We start from the raw sequence: 10,980 nt of genomic DNA, 5'->3' as shown, positions 1-10,980 counted from the left end.
CGTCAGGCCCTTAGCATTTCTTTGCCCTGGGGAGGTTTAGCAAGACAGTAATAAACCAGAACTGCTGTGTGTCTATGATTCCTCCTGCATTTTGTAAACATTTGTGGCAGAGGACAAGGATTCTAAGGATCAAAAAAGGATAAGAGCAAGCTGACCCCTGACCTGGGGCATGGTCTCAGGTCAGAGAGTTGCACAAATGATGTGGGAGTCCACTTGCACTCCTTGGCAGTCCTGGAGGCCTCAAGGGGATGGCCTGTGGGGGCCCCAGAGGTGGGGCTTAGGACAAAACTCTGGGACACCACACCATCCTGGGTGGCAACCAGGAAACGGGAAGTCTCAGTGATGGCTGCAAATCAATCTAATAAAGGAGGTTTGTTGAATCTACGAAAACCATGTTTACTGCTTAGAAAATCCAAAAAAGGCAAGCTGTTATAAAAAGAAATTGTTGGTGTACTAGATAGCACTACAAAAGATTGAATTTTTTGAGATCATAAACATCAAAAGTGGCTAAGTTATCTCTTTAGTTTAAAGAAACTGGAGTCTACAGTCATGCCACCCTGAATAAGCCTGATCCCGTCTGATCTCAGAAGCTAAGCAGAGTTGGGCCTGGTTAGTACTTGGATGGGAGACCACCTAGGAAGACAGGTGCTGTAGGCATAAAAAATAAAAAATAAGGGATTGTAAGCTGACAAGTTCCTTGCAATCTGTGAGGTCAACCAAGACTTGCCTCGCCTAAAATATATCTATATATATGTATATGAGTTCATACCACGGTTTTCTTTGCAGGACACTCAGCATAAAGAATTTTTACTACTTCTGTGCCTCGAAATCAAAGCCGGATTCCTCGCGCTGGTTTTCAGGTCCTTCCCTGCATCTGAGCCAGTCTTTACTTCCAGTGGAGGCTCCTCAGCTCTTTAGACCCTGGGCTTCGGCCCCCGTGGACTGCTGGCAGATTTCCCTGTGCGCACTCAAAGCCTTGCACATACTGTTCCCTCTGCCTGCAGGCCTCGTCTCTGTTCTCAAGCTCTTCCCAGCCTCTCCCCTGCAACACACACACACACACCAATAGCAGAATTAATCATTTCCATTTTTGTGTTTGGTGGCATTTGATTCAGGACCCATCTTCCAAGGTGGTTGCGAGCATCTTGAGGTCTGGTGCTGTGTCTGGTTCGTCTCTGATTCCCCAGGACTTAGCGCAGCCCCTGGCACATAGAAGATAATCTGGCAAATGTGTGCAGGATGAATATGTCGTAGCATGAGTGAGCACCGAAGGATGGGAGGAGCCACCAAGATATAGGGTGGACGAGATGCTGCACCACCGCTTGCCACGGATGCTCCAAGCTGGGCTCTCCTGCGACCAGAACAGAGGAATCCTATGTCCAGTGGCACCACCTGGCTGGAGCCTCGCCGGCAGCAAAGTATGTGACTATTTTGAATTTGATAAAGATTCTCGCGTTCCTCGCATTCTTTTATTTCATGCCTTTTACTGATTTTCGTGGTTCTCTTAACCTTGAGACTTTTATAAGCCAAGAAATGGGCCCCAATAAAGCAACCACTCAGATTTGGGTTCAGGTTATTACAATGCTGTGGGGTGGTATCATTGTCCCCTTTTTACAGAAGTGTTAATCCAGGCTCAGAGAGGTTAGGTAACTTTCTCATGTTCTCATATGAGAAAGAGGTCAGATGCAAACTCAGGTGTGCCTTATCCATCAGCCACTGGGGCCAATGTCCCAGTGGGAGAAGGGGCTCCGCATTAGGGTAATTAGAAGGGTATTTATGTACAAAAACATTGATTACCAAGCTGTGGGCAGGTATAGGGGAACCAGAGGGGAAGTGCAGGAATTGGAAGGGGGCCCTAGAAACCTGGAAGGGGGGGTCGTCAGGAGGCAGAGGCCTCCGTCTCTTGAAGCCAGCCAGCCTTGGGCAACTTCCTGCCCCTTCTCCCTCTGAGAGGGGCACCCATCAACCAGGCGCAGAGTCCAGGGAGCCCGTGGAAAGGGTCCACAGGAGTCCGCCTCTGTGGCAGAGAGCAAGGTGAAGCAGGAGGGAAATCAAAGTTGGAAGAGTGAGCGGAGGGCAGGTGTGCACCGGTAGCATTTCGCACAGGCGGGCGAGAGCAAGAGGACTCGCGGACACCTAAGCAGGCCCCCTGGCAGCCGGGGGACAGTCTTACAGGATTCCAATGACCTTGGGCCTTCAACTGCAGGTCGCATTCCCACCCTGCAGGACCGTCCCCTCTGCCCCACACCTCCGCAGCTCCTGCGGGCAGGGTCTGTCCAAGACTGAGTGATGGAGACCAGGGGCTCTTCCTTCTGTGCCCCTCGTTTAAAACCGTCACGGAGGAGAATATCTGATGGCCCTGTGGGTTCTAACTCCCCGCAGCATCTGCTTTCCCTTGGAGTGAGAGGAGCAATGGGCAGCAGGCCAAGCCTGGCCTTCTCTCCCCGCCCCCCGCACCCCCCACATCCCATCCGTGTAGAAGACAAAGGCAGCACTGTCTTTCCATCCATTTCTCTCACACTTTGCCTCCCTCACCTTTTCTCCTTTTTAATCTACCCGTGGCTCCTAAAAGGATTAATTAGAAAGATGTGAGCAGGGGTTGGAACGTCAGAAAACAATCGTCACTTTCCTATCTGACCTCTCTCACCAGCTGCAGAATTAACAAATTGAATGTCCTCAGCAGACAGGAGTGGCACATGATACGGAGTTCATTACCAGCCTCGCCAGGGCCCGTGTGCGAAGCCCCGTTTAAACAACTCTCGCTGATTAAATTCCTCCCGGGCACTCCCGCCAGACACTGTTAGAAAATACTCACATCCAATAGCTTCTTAATTTTTTTTAAACATGTGCCAATTATTCGCCTGCTATCTGCAGGTGCTGGCAAGCATCACGGCTGGCCTCGCTGTCTACACTCTTATCCGCTTGGCGCCTGCTTGGGCGCTCACGCCGTCAGGAATAGGACCCTGGGCTCTGGTCTGGGCTGTCAAAAGCTCTCCAGCCACCCTCCAGGGCTGGCCTTTCCTGCCCCCAGCCCCCAGCCCCACACGTCTCACCTTCTGAAGCTCACAGCTCTCTCGAATGTTTCAAGGTGACAACACAGCCCGGGTGACCTGCCAGAAATGGGGCCCAGAGGGGTAGGCACGAATTCGTGCCTGGGCTGGTGCCAGCTGCCTCCCAGCCAGGGTGTGCTTCAGACCTGAGCCAAACAGGGACATGTAATCGCCACACTGGGACCAGGCGGAGGGCACTGACATCCTGCGTGCTGGCATTTGCCCACAGGCCCCTTTAAAATAAGTCTCAGAACCCACTTCTCTTCACGCTCCCGATTACTCAGTCCATTCCCCGTCTGGTGCCGAAGTCAAGCCAGCGAGTGCTTAGCCGTCTAATAGATGCCAATCAATATCTGAAAGCGAGGGTTCAAAAATGTAAGCTTTAGAAGTTCTGTCAATGTTCACGTTTGTTTAACCAAGATGATAGAAAAATTTTTGCCAGTAATCACTTCTGCACCGCGTTCTGCTGTAACCCACTCCCTCCCCTTGCCCCCCAGGCCAAGGGGCAATGACCATGTCCCGCTTTGCCCAGCTCTCTGGACCACACTGTCCCTGAGGCCTCCTTTCACCCTGTCCCTGTCTTTGGAATTGACTTTTTTATTGTCCTCTCCCGCAGTTTCCCAATATGAGCGGCCGTCGCATCTCATTGACAATGGCGGCTCCCGCTAGGAATAAGAGCTTTCTGCCTCTCGTCTTTAGAAAGTCCTGTCCTGTCTTTCGATGACACTCAGCACCAGTTCATGGGCATTTTCTCCCTGGCCCGGTCACCAGTTGGCGCTTACGAGACCTCGTGTTCCTGCTTCCCATCGGATGAACTAAGAACTCCCACGAGCCAAAGGACACGACGAAGCAGGTACAAGGAGTGGCAGGAGTGACAGAGGGTTACCTCAGAGAGGAGACAGCGGGGTGGGGTGGGGGAGGAGCGCGACGTCTCCATTTGGTTGAGTGTCATCTCATGGAAGAGATGACAGACTCAGGCTCTGCGTCCCCATGTGGCAGAACCAGAGTCCGCGGAGGGACGCAAAGGAGAAACACATTTCAGCTCATTGGAAGAAATGGCTTTCTGACCATTAGAGCTGCCCAGGGTGGAACTGATTGTACCAAGAGGTAGTGAGTTCCCGATCGCTGGAGGTATTCAAGCAGAAGACGAGGGCTGAGTATGCCAGGGAGGGTGAGAGGTGGGGATGGGTGACTGGATTAGACCTTTTTCAAATCTTCCAACTTCAGATTGTATGACTCTCTTGTCGGAAATAATCATAGTCCTTTTCAGCCACAGCGCTTTAGAGGTTTCACATGAAGAACAAGGTGGCCCTCGAGGGTCCCAGGAGAAAAGCCAGCCCCACCCGAAGATCAGGGAGGAGAAAGCCAGACATTTTAAAAGGACTTTTAAAAATGCAACAGATCGGGGCCACTGAATGTGGAGACACCATCTTACATATTTTAATAGCCTAAAAATTGTCACTGTGTTAAAACTCTGGATAATTTTGACAATTTATAATGGCTATCTAGTTAGAAAGAAAAGCCAACGGAAAAAAAATCAGCAAAATTTAGAATCAGAAGTCAGAATATTTTTATTTAACTTGGTGTATGGTACCTGCTATAGTCCCCCTCCCCCCAAATGGCAGTACAGAACTCATAAAAATGCAACAAACCAACAAACAAACAAACAAGCAGATACCGATCCTTAACAAAGCGGAAGAGAGGTTATATGGTACATTCTGGGGATACTTGTCATTAATGACCTGACCAGCAGGAAAGGGTTAAGGAACAATGTTGGCGCACACGTTCTCTAACAAAAACAGCCCACATCTAAAGAGAGAAGCTGAAACAAGCTAACGGCCTTCCCACCAATGTTCTTGTCTTGAAGTCACAGGGACAAGGATTAGGAAGACAAGCTGTCTCTCCTCCAGCATCTCCAAAGCTAGCTGAACCACCGGAGTCCTGCCTTTCCCCAGGATGCTATTCCCTGCCCACTGCCGTCAGCTCCCCATTACCTGCACCCATTCAAAAGCCGCAGCCCCCACCAATCAGAGGGGAAACCTCAGGAAGCACGTTGCGTCTTGGTTCCTCCGATGCCTTTAGAAAAGCATCAGAAGCAGGGTCGAGTCTGCAAGAGCCCTGGACACCATTCTGGATGAGGGGCGTAATCTTTCATTTTCTAAATCATATACTGGAGAAATGAAACCTGCATCTTATTCAGAGGACCTGATAACTGGAGCAAGGGAAATCTAGCTTTGGCCCAGTAGCATTACCCAAGACAAAGGCCCCCAAAAGGACCTAGCGGCTGGTTCTTGGCTCTGTACCCTAGAAGGAGAGCTACAACACCGGAATGTGCCCTGATGGAGGTTGTGGAAAATGCCAGGTTTAGACAGCGATCTCTGCTCTCACGGACGAAGGAAACGAGAAGAAGAGTAAGGGGCCGATAGAAAGGTACTAAGAATTATGGGAAAGTATGCAAATTTGGGGGAGCTTACCTGATGATTCATGGATCTAAAGTTATTCTATTAGAAAAAGAGAGAGGTGGAATAAACCTTGCTGCTGTCCGCTTCTGCGAAACAGGCACAGGAAGCTGTGAGGCCAGGTGGGCTGGGACGAAGGCAGTGTGCAAACGTAGCTGGCTGAAATAAGACAAGAATGCAGAGAAACCCCAAAGGCGATAGCAGGACTGCAATCCAACTGAAGATGGTAAATGGAAGAGTAGATCTTGCGGAATTGCACAAATGATATCACTCTTGCCTGCTTCTGCGCCTTTGTACCTGTTGTTCCTGCTGCCTGGAATGCTCACCCCGCCCTGGTCCACCAGACAAAAAGCACTGCGCATACCTCTCAGGCAGGAGGAGCTGAGGTGGCAGTCACGGCACCTACCACTGGGAACCAGAGCGAGCCGTTCCCGGGCCTGTCTCTAAACCACAGAAAGTGTTTCTCCGGGGAAGAGGCCATGGCTTAACCATTTTCGTATCCCCAGCCTTATGTTGTACTTGCTACATATTAGCTCTCAGTAAATTACAGTTTGATGACTTGGCTCAGTAAATTACAGTTTGATGACTTGGCTATAGAATGGGGGACCCCAAAACTCCGGGTTGGAGAGGCCCAGCTGGAGGAGAAGGTAGGTAGGTGTTCGGGCCTGGCCAGGGGACTCTTCCTGGTCCCTGGTGGGTGGCCAAGCTCGGTTTCTCTCTGAAGAGGCCAGATCAAGGACGGGCCTCCGGTGGGCATGTCTCAGTCCTCTGGAATCATGAATACCATGAGCTTGAGAAGCCTCCTAAAGTCATCACATTTGGTTGCACCGCATGCCATCGGATTCATACAAATCTGTTCTCCCATCAGAGCACAGGGTGCAAGCAGCAGCTTTCAAGGGCCACTAAGGGCTCTTGCTAGAAGGGCCATGGCCTCTGGTCTAATTAATAGCCTATTGCATCTGCATAGCTGGGGGTCCTTAGGCCCACAACAGAGGTAATTATGGGACAGTCTAGGGACAAGAACGACTGATATCTTTGGATTAGCCTTTTAATGTATTAAGGTCTCGGGTTCTTCATGTATTAAATGAGAGTGCTGGATTAAATAACCTCTTAGGTCCGCAATTCTGCATTGTTTTAATCAGGTAGATTGTATTCAATTGTTTAAGCCAACCACTGATCAAGGGATAAAATAGGATGATTTACTTTGTGTTTTAACACTTTCTTGGTGATTGACCTCTTGATTATAGAGAAAAATCACAAAATTCAAGCTCTTCCTCTGGTAGTTTGCGGTTATATCGGTCATTCCCACCACAGAGGGATATAAGAAAGCTCTATGACCTTCGTCTTACACCGTGGTGAATACCTAAATTAAAATAAGATTTTTGGACTCTATACATAGTGGACTGCCTTTTCACTCTCCTGATTCCTAGAGTTGGAATATTAAGGACTGTTCGATTGTATGGCAATCAGTCAATTAACAGTTATTGACATCTACTGCGGGGCCAGCGCTGGGCTAGGGACTCATGTTGCAAACCTCATCTCAGGGAGCACTTTCAACATAGCTGATCTCATTCTGTCCTCATCACTGCCTACGAGATGTGCTCCCACCAGAGAACAACACGGGCCACTCAGAAGCGCTGTGTTTGAAAAATCATTAGCAGGGCTTCGCCCTGGCGGTGGAAGATGTCACTCTGCCCAGAGAAGGTGTGACTCTGCAGCTCTCCCCTGACTGCAGAGAACGCCCTGAAGGATGGCCACTTCACCAAAAACCTTGAGTCAGCCCAAGACACAGCCTTAGGCTTTATCAGAACAACCTTGTGGGATTTCTTATCTTTCCAACTTTGACTTGGCCGGAAATGCCCTGAGACCACCCTTCTCAGCTGTATTTTAGCACTTCTGCCTCTAACTTCAACAGCAGCAATAACGGGTAGAGAGACGTGAGACACTAATAGTATTTCACCCACACGCACTTAAAATAGCCCAGGCTTCTTGGGAATGGCGGCGGTTAGTTCCGTTTAAGTTTCACGGGAAGGTGAAATGGCAGCGAGCCTTCTCTGCTCTCTCTCTGCACAGAGGCCGTCAAGTCAACTTTTTGTTCTGACAGGAATGACAAGAACCTGGGAAAGCAGGAGAATCAGGGGATGTGGGCTTCTTCGTTTAGCCCATAAAAACATCTTTTAAAGACCTTTATTATGAGAGACACGATGGCTCCAAAAGACAGTCTCTGTTCCTTTAAGGAACTCCCAGTCTAGACAAATAACCTGATAAATTACAATACCATGTCATGGCAGAAATAGTTGCTTACATGCTTAATGAATGGCCATGCTCCCTTCTTTCTTGCTAATGGATCTTCAATTTTATTCCCATTTAACCTGCTCTGCCATGGTGGATCAGTTATGACGGGTCTGAATTAGTCACTGTAAGTCTGATGCTTTTTTCCAGTGACTCAGTTCTGGCCAGGAAGACTTTAGGGGAAGTCTTCTGGACAACATCTGAAAAGGAGAATTTCTCCCCGACGAAAGGTATTACAAGGATAAAACCTTTTGTTTCTTCATCCCTTCGTCTTTCTTGAAAGGTTGGTGTGTAATTATGTGATGCTTCAAATGGGAGAGGCCACGTTGTGACTCGGAGGAGAGCTATCGACAACCATTGTGGATGGCAAAGTAGAGACATTGGTGCTTGTGTCCCTGGTGGCCTCACTGAGCCACCGAAGCTGACCTGGACCACCTATCACCTGACTTCCTGTTAAGGAAATAAACATCCTTCAGTTTGAGCCTCAGTTAGTTGAATTTTTGTTGTTGTTCCTAGAAGCCAAAAACATTCGTAAATGTTAAAATGTGGAAAGGGGTTTAACAGGAGACGTGCTACTAAATCTGGGCGAGGAAGGCCGTTGCCTGGAGGAGCTGACACCTGAGCTGGGTCTTGGAGGGTGAGTGGAATTAACCAGGTGGAGAAAGTGGGGAAGCCGAGCAGAGGCGCGGGCTCGAACAATGGGACAGAGACGCAGAAAGACATGCCACATTTGGGCACGGTGAGGAGTTCGGTGTGGTCGGGATAGAGCCTTCAAGGGAGGAGTGATGAGAGAGTCAAGGCTAAGGCACTTGAACAAAATACAGTGGCTTAATGAATGTAAAAGCTCACTGGTCTCCCATGTGACAGTCCTGAGGGGTGTGGTCCAGGTGGTCAGGGAAGTACAGCTCTGGGTGGTCCATCAAGGACCTAGGTTCCTTGGGTCTGTCAGCTGCCAGGGTGGTTCCGTCATCCTTATGATCCAGGGGCTCTCCACATTCCAGCTTTAGGGAAGAGGATGAGAAACTGGAGAACCACATGCTGGGTGTTTGAAGGCCCACACCTGGAAGTGGCACCAACAAATTTCATTTTTGCGTACTGTCAATCAGCAAGAATTTAGTCATGGGCCACACCTAGCTGCAGGGAAGCCTGGGAAATGTAGTTCCTAGCAGCGTAGGCCACTATCTAGCTAATTCTTGTGGCTAGAGAGACTTGAGCTTATTGCAAAGGGCTTTCTGTGCTAAGATGAGGAGTTGGGAAGTTCTGTAGGCAAAGAGAAGCACTGAAGAGCTGAGGAGTGACATGATTGAGACAGATTTTAGTTCCCTGTCAGAATGAAGCCTTCCACAATTAGAAGTGCCCCAAAGTTAAATGACCTATTTAATGATGAAGTCAGTTTCTCTTCGTCAGAGATATTCATGCAGATGCTGGACAGCAACTATTCAGATGCATGTAGAGGGCACTGAAGACAAGACAGTGGGCTGGACGCTTTCCCTGAAGGACCGCTCCCATGTCGAAGACCCTTGGACTCTGCTCCTTCTAAATGTCTGTCTCACGACAGCGGTATAATATAAATGCATCGGGCAGCCTGCGCCTGGAGCAAGGAAACCAGTTATGAGGATGAGCCAATCCGAGGTGGCCAGTGGGGACAAAGAGGAAGGAATGGCTGTGAGGGACACGGTAGAGGAAGGATCAGCAGGACTTACCATCTGATGGGTTTGGGGACAGGTTTAGGAAACCGGAGGATTAATGATGACCCCAAGCTTTCTAGTCTGCATAACTAAAAGTGTATCACCAACCCACTAAGAGAGACAGACAAGAGGAAAGGTGGAGGTGAGGGAAAGGTGTGTTTAAGGTACCCGTAGGTACCTGAGCTGAAAATGTAGGTATTGAGATCATGAATTCGTAGAGAGATCAAGGCTAGAGGTTAAGATTTGGGAATTTTTTAAATACATGATTTTAAAAATAGGAATGATCGAGATCACCAAGAAAGAATGTAAGAAGCAGAGATGGTTAACCTGGCATTTACAGACTTTTATTATAGGTCCGTGAGTAGGCATGTATGTGTGTATGTTTATTAGATTTTCAAAGGGACCTGTAACTTAAAAACATGTCAAGCATCACAGCTGTAGAAAGATCATATTCTGTCAAAAAGAAGAATTTGGAAAAGATGTTATTCACAGGTGCCAAAGGGAAAATTCATTCCAGAAAGAGAATGTTTGGCAATTCCCGATGCCACATGGATGTCCCATGGTAGCTGACGATTGAGAACTGGCCTTTGGGTTGGACCACCAGTGACCTTTAGGGAAGCCGTCTCCGTAGGTGGGAGAGAGCGCAACCCAGATCTCAGATTGTTGAGAATTGAACAGGCCGTGAGGATTCACAGGCAAGGAGTGTGGCACCCCTCACGAGAAATTTATTTACGAGAGGAAGCGATGGGCCGGATGCTTAAGGGGTAGCCGACTATATTTTACTTCAGGGAAGACAAATAAGTCAGCACGTGGAGGAGAAGAAACCCTGGAGATGCAGAGCAGGAGCTGCGAGAGTTTCCGGCACAGAAGTGGGCGTGGCCCAGACCGCAGGTAGGGTGGGGGCGGGGCCCTGGCCCAAGCAGGGAGAAGCAAGGAGGAAGGAGTGAGAGCTCACGGGCCTATTGCAGTAGCGAGGAAAACACAGGAAGCTGAAGAAAAATGGCCTTGACATTGTCTGCCAAGAATGAGGGGTCAGAGGTAGACTTGGGGGCCGAGTGGGTGTGTTTGGAATTGCTGATGTGAGGGGTTAAATGGGGACCAAAGCATCAAAGCCCTCGGAGCTGCCCCAAAGGGCCGTGACCTTGACTCCCTGGGCCCCACCCGGCCCCGCGCTGATGGGCCGAGGCCACAGGCCCATGTCCATTTCCAGCCGCCTCACTGCGAAGGCGTCTCTTTGGCCCAAATGTTCGTGTGGCCCCCACACCAGTTCCGGACCTCTGCCCGTGATGTGATTAAATGAGACCTGTGCCTTTAAGGAGCACCCCCTTCCTCCACCCTTCCCCCTCCAATTACAGCACTAATTTCAGTAATGGAGCATTAATAGAGTAATGGGCGAGTGAGGCTGGCCTGAAGGAACTGTGGAGCTCAGCACAAATTGAGTAAATAAACCATATATTAGATTTCTAAACAATACTTTTAGTCTAGTCTCCA

The 10,980-nt window shown here is 49.2% G+C and overlaps 1 non-coding gene across 1 annotated transcript; it reads left to right on the top strand.

Moving 5' to 3' along the window:
• The first annotated feature begins 539 nt into the window (after positions 1-539).
• LOC112479885 lies at positions 540-657 on the top strand. Its single transcript, XR_003046380.1, has one exon. It is a non-coding gene; the product is annotated as a 5S ribosomal RNA (ribosomal RNA).
• Positions 658-10,980: the final 10,323 nt, after the last annotated feature.

Source organism: Pteropus alecto, unplaced genomic scaffold, assembly GCF_000325575.1.
Source record: "Pteropus alecto unplaced genomic scaffold, ASM32557v1 scaffold21, whole genome shotgun sequence".
NCBI lineage: Eukaryota > Metazoa > Chordata > Mammalia > Chiroptera > Pteropodidae > Pteropus > Pteropus alecto.
Note: the sequence above shows the minus strand (reverse complement) of the source record. Positions and strands in the feature narration are given on the sequence as shown.